Here is a 12,241-nt window from a genome sequence, read left to right as displayed (position 1 = left end):
TGAATAAATAACGCAAGAGAGAATCTGAAGCCGGGTGGAGAGTAGTGAGCGCCCACAGGATAAAGCAGGAGTGTTTTGGGGCTCGCGCATGCGCAGGTCCTTCCTTGCGGCAGTCCTTAGTCTAGGGCGCGGCCGGATCGCATTTCCCTGACCGCCAGGAGGCGGCAGAGTCTCGACTTAGTCCAGCCCCTCTAGGCTCTGTAGGTTCTGCAACGGTGCTCGCCAAACTCAGCGCTGCAGGGCAATCTGAGGGCGCCGGCTCTGCAGCTGGCAAACCATTCGGCTTCTAGAGGGCAGCACGCTTTGCAGAGTGCCCAGCGGCCGACCAAACAGGCTCTGCAAAGTAGATAGAAATTTGCAACCCGCTGTGGGCCTCCAAGAAACTCAATAGTTTACCAAGCACTTTACAGTTTGCTTGCTGGAATCTGGCTAGCACCTCACAGCGTATTCCTCTACGGCATATAATACTGCAAATAGCGGTTTCAGTCCCTTTACCATTTGGACACCTTTAGCCCGCCATCCAGTATGCAAATCACATTGACATTTCAAAGCACAGCCCCATGGCTGCAGTGAAGGTCCCGCATTGGGCTTCTTGCTTAGTGCAGGCTCCTCTTGTCCCTATTCCCACTTCTTGAGTCAGGGTCAGGGGACTAGGAACCTATCAGAGTCCTACAGAGACCCATTGTCTCTGTTTGCCGTCAGGCAGCTGGTGGAACCAGTGGGCATTTCTAGGTCTGGGGTTCATATCTCTGGACTGATGGACATAGAGGCTTTTCTGTTTCAGTCACACCACGAAGGCCACCAAACAATTCGAACACTACAGCAGTTAGGGGTGTTCTAGAACTGCTTCTGAAGACACGTGTCGCTTACTGGACACTCCTTCCCAGAGGCCAGGGCAGGCAGCCATTGTTAAACATCAGCTATGTCTCCTCCCTCGGAACTGTACTGCAGCTCCTGCTCAAATCTTCCCCGGAATAGTTACTACTGACTGTTGGCTTCTTGAGTTACCCAGGAGACAAGCCAATGGGCATGCCGGAGACAGTTTCTAGATCAGGTTAACTGAGGTGGGGAGACCCCGCCCTAAATGTGACGCCATTCTGTGGCATAGCCTCCTGGACTGAATGAAAAGGAGAAAGCAAGAGGACAGCATCCGTCTCCCTCTGCCTCTTGACTATGGATGATGCACTGTGGGCAACTGCCTCCAGCTCTGGCCACCATGGCTTCCCCACCACGATGGATGGACTGTGCCCTCCAACTGAGCCAAAGGTCAAACCTTCCTCCCTGTGTTGGTCAGGCATTTTGTCACAGTAACAAGAAGATTAGCTAGTATCTTCCAGGAGTCCTGCAGTGCCCCGGAGTAGCTGGCCCTGCTCCTTACCCCTCGCTTTATTTCCATACACACACACACACTGTCTTCTCCTTTCCCCAGTACTTTCCCTTGAGATCTGCTCAGAGACGCCCTCCCCAGAAAGTCTGCCCGACTACCCGTGGCTTGCCTCGTTTCCTTAATGTCTATTTGTCGGCATCCTTGCCCCTTCTCTGCCTCCGGGACTGACCAGGAGAGTCTGATTGCTCAGAGCCTGCCTCAGTGCATGTGTGAGCTGGAAGGTGGGATGGGAGATACAAGACCTTGATGAAGGTCCCACAGCTATGTGAAGTCTGGACAGCCCTTGTATGGAGCCAGCCCCACCATGGCTGACTTCCTGTGGGGTCTCCCTGCACGCCCAGGATGATCCAATTCTCTGCTGGAGGCTGGGCCGGGAGAAGCCTTTTGCTCACCTGGTTACGTGAGTGGGTGTCAGTACCACAGGCCCAGAACCTGCCACCTCCTCTCCCTTCCAGTTGTGAAAACCTGCACAATCTGCCAGAAGCTCTCTCCTCTATCTCAAGCTTTTTCCTGCTTTGTTTTGTGGGTAGGGACATACTTGGACAGCAGGATCCAAGTTACCCCATCTCCCAGCAGGAAGGTAGGAGTGGGTGCCTAAGGCTTTCCCCATCTCTCTCATATCCATGGAGACTTGAGCATCGGTTTTTACCTCTATGCTCCCCAACCCTGCCAGGGAGGTCACTCCACAAAGACAAGCTTTCTGGAGGGTCCTGGTCTGTCATCTGGCCCTGTTCTGCTTCCTGAAGCCGGCAACATGGGGCTGTGTGCACACTCTGGCATGTGAAGTGATTGCTTCTCTAACCCCCCTCCCCAAGCACATGGGAGGGTTTACATAGACACTAGCTGCCTTACACTCAGCAGAGCCCCCTTTATCTTCACGCCCTGGGCAGCTGGTAGTAGGGCTCTCCAGGAGCTCACAGAGGCTCAAACAGGTTCTGGCCACTCAGAGAGAGCAGAGCCACAGAGGGCACAGAAACCAGATGTCCTCACGACCCAAACTCTGCACCGTTGCACCTGGGCTACCTACCAAGCCAGGTTTAGCCAGCCACAGTCACCTGTGGTACAGCAGGTGCTCTGTTGCTTTTGAATACCAGAAGGGACATGGGGGACTTGACTTGGGGAGGGAGCAGTAGCTGCTATGTCTGGTTGGGGATGGAGCAGATGCTCTGTTCATGAATCTCCCAGACGTTCCTTCCGGGGTGCACTACTGAATGGCACCTCAAGAAAGTGAGGTGCCAGAGGTGCCATGCAGCAGGGGTGTTTGGGTTCTCTGTGGGGCTTGGCACGTGGCAGATGCTGAGCACCTACTGTGTAACAGGCAGCGTTCTAGCCCTGGAGAGCCAAGCAAGGGTACCAGCCCTGAGCCCATTCTCAGCCAACTCAGCTGGCATCTCAGATGTTACTATTCCACCTTCCCTGTCCTCGCTCCCCAGGGAGAAACATCTGGTTACATTCAATTAATTATCACGATCATCACAACTGATGAAGCTCAGTTAACATTCAGTCATTCCATTTGATTCATTGAATTATTTCAATTGAATTTAAACGCTCCCAGGTGGGAGAGCACTCACTGGCACTGAGAGGACGTGGGTTTGAAGGACAGGTGGCATTGGCCCCTGTGGGCTATGCAGGGAATAGACTTGATTTCCAAGGAAGGGTTGTGGAGCAAGAGACATGTGCCAGGATTGCTTTGTGCTGTGCCCCTGTCTCAGCCCGGCGACACTGCTTTGCCTTCAGAACTCTACTCTGTGTCCTCATTCTCCATTCCCAGTGCAGATAGCCCTGAGTCCCACTCTGACCTTGAAGATGTCCTAGCATCTTTCTGAAATTTCACTTCCTCTGCTACAAACCGACCTCTCCTCCAAATATTGATCCTCTAGGACCATGGTAGCTTCAGCAACACCCTGCAAAGTGCAAAGACCCACTAAAGGCAGCCACTGGGCACTACATTCCTGTGCTTGTCCCTCTGGTCCATGTTCAGACCCCAGTCCACTATCCTTTCCATAGCTGCTGCTGGCTGAAGCCTTCTGTGTGGAGCCAGGCTTGCCCTCTGAGCCTTACTCTCAATGTCTGTCCCATAGACCACTGGGGTAAGAGACAGGCCTTCAGCATATGGGAACAAGGACAGAAGCTCGACCAGGTCCCCAAACTCTGCTGGGGCTCACTGAGTGCAGTGACCGTTGGGAAACTTTAGTGAGTTGCCATGCCTCTCAGGGCTCAGTTTTGCCAGCAGAGGGGCCGTGCGCAGCTCGCCTTAAAGGTGGCCTCAGTCTGAGGAAGCGTCTTCACAGGATGCAGGCCCAGGATCACGTGTGCCATCACTCCCCTCAGCACCTTTTGTCTAGTTTTCCTGTCAAGAATAGCTGTCAGAGTTTCTATCCAGCCTAAGACAAAAAGGCTGTCTTGGCTTTCAGGGGCTCAAGAGTCTGTGCTGGCCTGTGCCCCAGACCTGAAGCATCAGAATCCCAGACACGAGTCTGGTCCTGTCAGTTCTTGCAGTGGGAAACAGGACATTGCCCACCCAGGACCACACACAGGATGGCTCTTTCCCCAAGCAAGCTTTGGATGCTGGGCAGCCAGCCTACCCAACATGGATTCACCTGCCTCTTCCTGCCAGTGAAACCCACTCATCCTTCCCTTCCGATGGCTCTGCTGTCCCCTTACAGGAGCAGCTACCCGCATCAGGCACTGCGGTGCCTAACCTGCCCTAGAGCCTGGGTCTCTTGAAGATGTGGCTGTTTAGCTTCCTAGCCACTCTGCCCAGAGCTGTCTCCAGGCCAGCGCTGCTTTGTGAGAGTGGGAAGCAGGTCAGCCAGGAATTGATGTTTCTCAGAAGCATCCGCAGGCAACGAGAAAGGTCTTGGTAGCTGTGTTCCGTGCTGTCCCATCTGTTTTCTGAGCTGCAGGAGCTCCATTCATCACAAGAATGACTGTGCTGGTCATGTGCCTCTGACCAGCTTCTCACCTCCTGGTCCAGATACTCTATGTCCTCTTATTGAAGGATTCACAGCCAAATCCTCTCAGTGTCCTAATGTAGTGGGGACCACGTAAGACAGAACCTCTAAGGACTGGCATGGCAACCACTGAGGCCATGACCTACACACCAGTCCTGCGGAGTTTGGGGTCTTTCCTCCTGGGGTTTCCTCACAGCTTTTACAAAGCTTTATTTCTTTTTTTTTTTTTTTTTGGTTTTTCGAGACAGGGTTTCTCTGTGTAGCTTTGCGCCTTTCCTGGGACTCACTTGGTAGCCCAGGCTGGCCTCGAACTCACAGAGATCCGCCTGGCTCTGCCTCCCGAGTGCTGGGATTAAAGGCGTGCGCCACCACCGCCCGGCTACAAAGCTTTATTTCATCCTCTTCCTGCCCACCCAGCTCCTCCACACTAACTGACTTGGGGAAGTTCTTGCACACCTATGGTTCTGTGCTGGAATGTACTGCCAGCACGGGCTACTTGGCAGCTGAATCACAGGCCTCGTGGTGTCCTCCTACCCATGGAGGCAGGTAACGAAGGTGAAGGGGCCGGCTGAGGATTCCAGTGGAATGTTCATCTTTTGGGGCTAAGGTGGACAGGGATCACAAAGGACCCAACTATGAGGCTTCTGGGTTCCTTATGTGCAGCACCCCATTGATACCTTGTTTCTGGGATCCCACACCTAATCCCAAACCCTCAATCTCAAGTCAGCTTTAAAGGGGTGGCTCACAACAGGATGAGCCCCAAGATCCTTTAAGGTACAGCGTTAGCTGGCTAGAGGTGTTCCTCACTCCAAGTGGCCTGACTCCTTCCTTGATTCCCACTGGGATAAGGTCCTTAGTGAAGTTCCTCTGTGCCTGAAGGAACTGTGTGCCCCAGGCTCTGCTTCTGGGAGAACCCAGTCGAAGATAACCTGTGGGCCTGGGTACCACGGTGGCTCAGTAAAGCCAGAAAACCGGGTATGGTGTAGGCTTGGCTGCTTACTGGAAAACAAAGCAAACCCCTACGAATGGTGGTTTAAACAAAAGGCAGTCATGCTGTCTCACTAGTTGCAGGGTCAGTGGTTTGTGGCAGTGGGAGCTGTCCAGGGCCCTTGTCTACATCCCTTCTTTGGGTTTCTGCCTTTCCCTGAGCGTTTGATTCCCGAATCCACACATCCCAGGTGACTACAGGACCAAGCCTCCCTTGTGTGTGGGAGGATGGGAGAGATGGAAATCAGGGTTCCCTTCTCTTAGAAGTGGGACATGCCAGGAGGCTCACAGCCCCTTGACATCTTCTAGTCACATGGCTGAGGAGGCTAGGAAGTGAAGTCTTTCTGTTTGTAGCTGTCCCCTGGCTATACTCCTGGGGCTCTGTGGCCACAAGAGAGGGGCCCAGAAATAGGAGCTACCTTTTCATACCTCCCATTGGGAGGACACAAGAACCTTACTTTAAAGCAGGAAGATTTTTTTTTCCCCACAGAGAGACTATCTTTGTTTAAGGAAACATGCTGAGGCCTCTGTGGGTGGTCCTGCAGGAAGTGTTTCGAAGGGGGCATTCTGGGAGGTGTTTGGTGTCTCATGTCCCAGTCAACGGCTGGAGGAGGAAGCATAAGGCATGACCAGGGAGGAGTTCCTGGGCAGAGAGCCCCTCACTAGCCTTGTGAGTTTAGATCCTCAGCAGTCATGTAAAAAGCCAGGCATAGTAGTGTGTTCCTCCAGTCCCAGCGCTGACGAGGCAAAAGTTGGCGGATCCTTGGAGTCCACTGGTCAGCCAATCTAGCCCATTTTCAGGGGATGTCTAACATACAGTGGCTTGTGAGGGGAGAGGAGACCCCAGAAAAGGAGCAGGAGAGAAGGCTTTATGGACCAAGGCAGCTTGAGGATGTAATGTGGATGAATCGTGGATGGTGGTGGAGGCTAGGGAGTCTGAGGGCCTTCTTTGTGTGTGGGTGTGGCAGTGCATGCGGGGGTAGAGGCTCGAGGCCAACACCGAGTGTCTTCCTCAATCACTCCCCACTTTATTTTTTGAGACAGAGTCCCTCACTGAATCTGGAATGCAGCAATTGCCTTAGATTGGTTGACCAATTAATTGGCTTAGATTGGTTGACCAGTTGACTTAGATTGGCTGACCAGTTGACTTAGACTGGCTGACCCATTGGCTTAGATTGGCTGACCAGTTGACTTAGATTGGTTGACCAGTTGACTTAGATTGGCTGACCCGTTGGCTTAGATTGGCTGACCAGTTGACTTAGATTGGTTGACCAGTTGACTTAGATTGGCTGACCAGTTGACTTAGATTGGTTGACCCGTTGACTTAGATTGGCTGACCTGTTGGCTTAGATTGGCTGACCAGTGAGCTCCACGGATCCCCCAGTTTTGCCTTGTCAGCACCAGGGCTGCAGGAACATGCTGCCATGCCTGGCTTTTTACGTGGGTGTTGATGATCCAAACTCAGCAAGCACTTTATCAACCACGCCATCTTTTTAGCTCCCCAGAAGTCTTCTGAGAACAGAGGAGGCACAGTGAGCATGCATCAGTTTCCCTAACTGCTCAGCTTCCGTCTGAGCCATGAGTTCTGTCCTGGGAGGCTGGGACTAGCCTCCACTCACTCACTGGGGTTGAAAGAACTGGAGTCATGTGGGGCTCGCAGCCATGTCTCCTCACCTCACAGGAAGTCTGAAACACTCTATTAACTAATTATTGTCTTGGGTGGCTCCTCATCATCCCATTGTATGGCATACCTGTGCTGGTTGTGTTCCCTGCCTCCAGGCTTCCCAGCACGGACATCCTGTGCATGCAGGACTCTGACGTTTCGGAATCTGTGTGATTCTTTGGGAATGTGCCACAGAAAAGATGCATGTGAGAGGAATGGCGTCTGCCTGGGAGGGCTACAGTTTGTGCAAGCACATGGCGTCAGGGCCTGGTTCAGCCAATTCTGCCACCTCCTGCAGGGTCGGAGAAGTGTGGGTCTGGCTGAAAAGTGGATTTTTAAAGAACTGTAGACCATACTAAGTAATTTGAAAAGAAAAACTTTATGTGTAATAATTTACACACAAAAATTGACATGCAAAAATTTTGTTAGGAAAGAATCCAACATAGCCAACAGTAGAGGCATAGAGTGAACTTTCTGGAGCCCACCAGCTTTGGCTCCATCACACCCTGTCCTGGCTCCATCACACCCTGTCCTGGCTCCATCACACCCTCTTCTGGCTCCATCACACCTTGTCCTGACTCCATCACACATTGTCCTGACTCCATCACACATTGTCCTGGTTCCATTACACCCTGTCCTGGCTCCATCACACCTTGTCCTGGCTCCATGACTCGGTCATACCTTGTCCTGACTCCATTATACCTTGTCCTGACTCCATCACACCCTGTCCTGGATCTTTTGGCCTCATCCACTTCCCCTCAAATTACCTGGACATTCATGCCACTCATCTCAGACATGATAATTTAATCTTCAAATATTCCAGTGTATTTCTGAAAGATTAAGTTTTTTAAATGACAATAGCATTATTTAGTATTCATACATGTAGCAACAATCCCTCACTATTGGCAAATACCTAGTTTCTATTCAAATTTCTAATTGTTTCATAAATGTCAAAATTGTAAAAGAAGTGAAATAAGGCCCCTGATGTGGCTCACAGTGCAGCTGGCCGGCACATCTGCTCGGTGTTTTCCAGACACATCTCTGAGTGTTCTTCCTGAGAATTTTTCTGTTGACGAAACCAGGGTGTTAGATACCCATACCCTGTGTTTTCTGTAAATTGTCAGCAGGGTCTACAGAGTGACCAGATTCAGAGCCAGATGTGATGTCACATGCCTGTAATTGCAGAGCCTGGGACACAGATGCAGGAAGATTAGGAGTTCAAGGTCATCCTCAGCTATATAGCTAGTTTGAGGCCAGCCTGGGATACATGAAACTGCTTTAAAGAACAAAAACAACAACTAAGATTCTTAACCACACTGGGCTGTGCTTCATTATAACATGATATAAAAATGTAACAAAGTAATTATTTTACCATTAAGCAAATGGCTAAGGGCTGTTTCATTAAACACGTCCTTATTTGACACATTGTGCACACATCTGTGGGTGTGGTTTTTTAACTGGGTGCATGCATACAGTGTGCAGTGTGAACATCTCCATCTCCCCACCTGGCTTCTATGGGTGAGAGCCTGCAAGCTCTCCTCCAGTCCTGCTTGCTCCACAGGATCTGACACTTCCTCCAACTGTGTTTTAATGTTCATTGTCTATTCCATTTCCCTCATCCCATCTTGCAGAGCCTCCAGGGATCTGTGTTTTGTTCTCTACTATGTGGTCAACTCTCCTAGCTTCCTTATGCAAATGAAGGGAATGTACAGTTTGTCTTTCTATGTCTGGGTTATTTTAGTAACCTAATAATACCCAATTCCATCCATGTTGCTGGCTGCATTTGACAGAATTTCATCTCTTCAGTGGTTGATGCTATTCCACTGGGTTCAACGACCACATTATTTATTTTTAAAATAAGTTTCGAAGACCTCTTTTCTTTTAACTCTCTGTGTGTACATACACATGTTGAGCACAGATACCCATGGGAGCTAGAAGAGGTCATTGGGTCCCCTGGAACTGGAATCACAAGTGTTTGTGAGCTGCCGGATGCTGGTGCTGGAAACTGGATGGGGTCCTCTGCAAGAGCAGCACACGCTCTTGCCTGCTGAGCTGTCCCTCCAGCCCCTCACCCCAGACCGTACCTTTTAAACCGTTCATCCACCGATGTACATCTCAGTAGATCTCATCCCCGGGCCATTGTGAATAATACTGCAATTGTAATGGGTGTCTAGGTCCTTCTTTCATGGTGTGACCTATCTCCTTTGGCTTATGTACTCAGAGGTGGGACTGCTGGGCCACAGGGTAGTTGTCTTTTCAGGGTTTTGAGAAGCCTCCATGCTGTTCTCCTCGGTGGCTACTAACACCATCCCGCCGGCATCCTTGTCCCCATTTATTATTTTCTTTCGTTTTTTTCAGTAATACCTGTTCTACCTGGGATGAGATGACGTCTCACTGTAACTTCGGTTTATGTTTCCCTGGTGGTCAGCCAGGCTGAACATTTCTTAAATAGTTGTTGATCATTTGTTTTTATCTTTATTTGAGGTCAGTTTTTTTTTTTTTTTTTTTTGTTTTTTTTTTTTTTTTTTTTTTTTTTTTTTTTTTTTGCTATTAGTTCTTTTCCAGATGAATAGTCTGAAGCTATGTTCTGTCATTTTGCGGGCTCCCTCTTCACTCAGCTGATTGTTTCCTTTGCCATTCACAGCTTCGTAGTATGACACAATCCCATCTGTCTATTTTTGCTGCTGTTGTCTGTGCATTGGAGGTTTTCTCCAAAACACTGTCTCTGCCAGTGTCTCCCAGTGTTCCCACTCTGCCTTCCTCTGCTCTCCCTCTGGCGCCTTCTGCTTCTGTCCTCACTTGGTTTGGATTCATGACCTGTTGGAGTTGACGTCTGTGGGTTTCACACTGTCTGTCTGTCTGTCTGTCTCTGTATCCCATTTTTCCAGCACCGTTTATGGAAGAGCATATTCTTCCTCCACTGTGTATTCATGGCTCCTTTGCTGAAAAGCAGTTGGCTGCAAATGCCTGAATTCGTCTCTGGATTTTAGACTCTTCCCATGGGTCTGTCTGCCCCTTTATTCTGGCCGGCATCACGCTGTTTTGCTTTCTACAGCTTTGTATTGTATTCTGACGTGAGCTAGCGTGATGCCTCCGGTTTTACCTTCCTGCTTCCATTTGGGTTGGTTGTGTATGTACAAAAGGTGATCCCTTATTTAGTCTTAAAACTTGTAGGTCTAACGCTGCTTGCAGTAGCCTTTAAGGATCAGTCTTTTGTGTTCCTGTGGTATTTGTTGACTCATTTTTCATCTCTGATTTTATTTATATGGCTGTTCCCTCCCTCTTCTGCTCTTGTGAGCCTGGCTAATGTTATTCAATTTTATTCATCTTTCCAAAAAACATGTTATTGATCTTTTGTATTTATTTTAATCTCTATTTTATTTATTCCTCTTTGATATTTTTTCCTCTATTAAATTTGGGTTTGATTATTTTTTCCTTTGAGACAGGGTCCCCTCCTGCAGCTCAGGCTTAGGCTTTTCTTCTGCGGCCCAGGCAGGCCTTAGGTTTTATGCCGTAGCTGAGGCTGATCTTAAATACACAGTAGAGCTCCTGCCTCAGTTTCCCAAATTGTTCTCTCTCTCTCTCTCTCTCTCTCTCTCTCTCTCTCTCTCTCTCTCTCTCTTCGGTTCTCAGTGTAGTTTTGGTGCCTGTCCTGGATCTCTCCCTGTAGACCAGGCTGGCCTCGAACTCACAGAGATTCACCTGGCTCTGCCTCCCAAGTGCTGGGATTAAAGGCATGTGCCACCACCGCCTGGCTCTTATTCTCTCTTTTAAAATTTATTATTATTATTTTTGTTGTTATTTGTTATTATTATTATTATTAACTATTTTAGGCAGGCTCTTACTATATAACCCTGGCTGACCTAGAACTCACTCTGTAGCCCAGGCTAGCCTCAAGTTCACAGAGATTCACCTGCCTCTGCCTTCTGAGTGCTAGGATTAAAGGTGTGCACTACCATACCCCTCTCTTTAAAAACAATTATTCTATTAAGTAATTGTGTGTGAGAGACCATGTGTGTGGAAGTGCAATAGCACATGTGTACAGGTGTCAGTCCTTTTTTCTACCATGGGTTCTGGGAATTTAACTCAGGTCACCAAGCTTGCGTGGCAAGGGCTTTTACATCTTATTAGCCCTGTGAATTGTTTTGTGGCCCAATGCATACATTGTCCATGTGCTAATAAAGACAATGTGAATCCTGACCATTGGATGACACACTCTGCTTGAGTGTTGGGGGTCACTTGGTCTACAGTATACTTTAAATCTGATGAAAGTGGGGTGTGGAGGTCTCCAGCTATTAACCATATTGGCATCCACCTTTGAATTTACTGTGGTATTTGCCCTATCTGTTGTTGTTGCAAACGTGTTTGTAATTCATTCTCTCCTGTTGAGCTTATCCACTTGTCTTTATATAGTTGCCCTTCTGTCTTAGTTACTTTTCTCTTGCTGTGATAAGACACTATGACCAAGGCAACTTATAAAAGAAAGAGTTTATTTGGGGCTTACAATTTCAGGGGGTAAGTCCATGATCATCATGGTAGGAGCATGGCAGCAGGCAGGCGGGCATGGGTGCTGGAGCAGTAGCTGAGAGATTGCATCTTGAGACACAAGCCAGAGGAAGAGAGAGCTAACTGGGAATGGCAGGGGCTTTTGAAACTCCAAAGCCCACCTCCAGTAACATACCTCCTCCAACAAGGCCACACCTCCTAATCCTTCCCAAACAGTTCCACCAACTGGGAATCAATTATTTAAACATATCAGCCTATGGGGGCGGTTCTTGTTCAAACCATCACACTCTCTTTGTCTCCTTTTAAGTTAAAAAAATGCTTTATTTATTTACTTTACTTTTTGTGTATGATTGTTTTGCCCACATATATGTATGTTTACCATGTGCATGCCTGATGCCTGAGGAGGTCAGAAGAGGGTGTCAGATCCCCTGGAACCAGAGTTACAAATGTTTGGGAGCTACCATGTGAGACCTGGGTCCTCTGCAAGTGCAACAAACGCTCTAAACTGCTGAGCTGTCTCTCCAACCCCCTCTTTTGGTTTTTGACTTAAGAGTTCTTTTATGTGGTATAAGCATAGCTTCTCTTGTGGTTTCCATTTGCATGGAATATCCTTCCCTGCACTTCACGTTCAACTTATGTGTCTTTAGTAATAGAATGTGTCTCATAGTATATAATCAGATTGCTTTGAGGTTTTTTTAAAAAATCTTAAATTCATTCAATCTCTCTCTCTCTCTTTCTCTCTCC

The sequence above is a fragment of the Peromyscus californicus genome, unplaced genomic scaffold (genome assembly GCF_007827085.1).
Source record: "Peromyscus californicus insignis strain IS unplaced genomic scaffold, ASM782708v3 Scaffold_3__1_contigs__length_106647218, whole genome shotgun sequence".
Taxonomy (NCBI): Eukaryota; Metazoa; Chordata; class Mammalia; order Rodentia; family Cricetidae; genus Peromyscus; species Peromyscus californicus.
Note: the sequence above shows the minus strand (reverse complement) of the source record.